Raw genomic sequence first — 2,305 nt, forward strand, 5'->3', positions numbered from 1 at the left:
CAGTATCATAATGGTCAAGATTTTCTAACATCTGTCTTAACCTTGCGATGTTATTGTTATATTGCTCTACTAGATTGTTGATTTTATTTTTCTCAATTTGACTTTCCGTTATTTTCTCGTCTACACTTTTGCTTTTAACAGATTCTGCATTTCTATCTTTGCTTTCAACTATTTCTTCGAGCATTGTTTTCACCTGAATCACTTTTTGATGCACTGTAGTGTAAAAGTCCTCTTTAAAATATTTGTCTTCCTTATTCTCCGTTAAGAGTATTTTCTCGTGATTATCTTTAAATTGATTCCATAATCCTCGTATTTTATCTAAACATTCTTTTACTGTATTAGCAAGCAAATAAGTTTGATGGATCCATTTTCTTTTTCCGTACCGATATTTAAATCTCGATCAATGCTTTTTCACTATATTTAAAATTTTGGCACCGATGTTTAAGCCCGGCCCACGCTTATATCTTTTAGCACTGCACTATATATTTAATTTATGGCACCGATGTTTAAGCCTCGGTCCACGCTTGTATCTTTTAGCACTGCACTATATATTTAGTTTATGGCACCGATGTTTAAGCCTCGGTCCACGCTTGTATCTTTTAGCACTGCACTATATATTTAGTTTATGGCACCGATGTTTAAGCCTCGGTCCACGCTTGTATCGCACTGTACTCAATTTCACTTTATGTCTCGAAGGACCAAAATGTACATTTAACAAATTAAAGTACACACACTTTCAGTAATTTTAAACTACTAACTTTATTTCATTTCTAGTACATGTATTTATACAATTATTTTATCATAAAACTAAGTGTTAAATTTGTTATCGCTACGTTGTGGACTGTATATTAGCTAGTGGACTGTATACTTAGGCGCATGTGTGTCTAAGATAAAAAAGGTTACAATCTTTGTTATTGATACACATGCGCGTTATCATTTTACATTTGTGCACAGCTTGTGCTATAATCATTAAACATTGAAAAACAATAAAATTTTATCTTTAAAGCATTTAAGTAAACAATAGAAATTTTCTGGAATATTCAAATAATTAATACAGTCCTTTACAAATAGTATTTAGCGGATAACATTTTTGCTTACATATACAGATTAAAAACTTATTTTCTAAAATAATAATAAATCTTAAAAATAAACTATAAAATGTGTTCATGTTTGAACATTAGTTGTTCAATTAATGTTTTAGCTACTGTATATGCTTCTTTATTTACTATTGGATATGCAATGATAAATCTACTTAATTCACATTGCATTGTGAGAATATATCTAAATCCATTTGAAGAACGAAGAGGGCCTACGGTATCAATTTCTACTGTTTCGAAAGCATTTGTAGGTGTTGTCGTAATTTCTAATTGTTCTTTTGTATGTTTCGTTTGTTTGTTGATTTGACATTTGTGACATGTACTGATATATTTATGAACCATTTGTTTCATTTTGCTCCACGTATACCGTTGTTTTAATTTTTTGAAGGTTTTCCTTACACCTAAGTGTCCGCTGTAAGGAGTATTATGATATTCTTCAATGAGTCTGTATTTTTTTATTGTATCCGTGATTTGTTCTGGGCTTTTATAAATTAATATTTTGAGACGTTTTTCATTTTTATTTCTTCGTCACAAAGTATTTATAATATTTTTAAATTCTTCTTTTGCCATGGCATCAAATATTGTATCTTCTTGTGCTAGCGCTAATTCATAGATTTTAAAATTTTCTATTTTGGATATGAGTTTCTCCATGATCGAAATCGGCTTCGTAGGTGCTTCGCTCATTTCCACTTTTACTACATTTTTCACAATGTGTAATTTTTCTTTATTATTTTTATTTATATTAAACTGCAGTTTCATTGTATATCTGATATCACTAATGGATGTACAGTCCCAGCAATAGAGTTGATCAGGCTCATTGGAACGTGTGTTTCCGATAGGATTATCATTCCTTTTCATCGCGCGTTTTGTGTTACTCCTCGTTGTAACATATACTCGAGTATCGTCTCTTGTTTTTAATTGTCTCATTAGTTCTTCTTCATTAGCCGGGTTTAATTTCTTTGATACATTTTCGTCGTTGTTGAGCGGTACAAGAGCTTTTAAAGTATTGGTATCTATCTTGATTCTAGATAGTGCATCTGCATTTGTGTTTATCTTCCCTTTTTTGTATATAATTTCAAAATCATAATCTGACAAGTCTATTCTAATCCTTGTCATTTTGTATGAGGGGTTCTTATGGACGAATAGGGAAATTAGGGGTCTATGGTCTGTTATAACAAAAAAACGTTTGCCATAAACATATGGGCGAA

The sequence above is a fragment of the Teleopsis dalmanni genome, chromosome 1, assembly GCF_002237135.1.
Source record: "Teleopsis dalmanni isolate 2A chromosome 1, ASM223713v2, whole genome shotgun sequence".
Classification (NCBI taxonomy): Eukaryota; Metazoa; Arthropoda; class Insecta; order Diptera; family Diopsidae; genus Teleopsis; species Teleopsis dalmanni.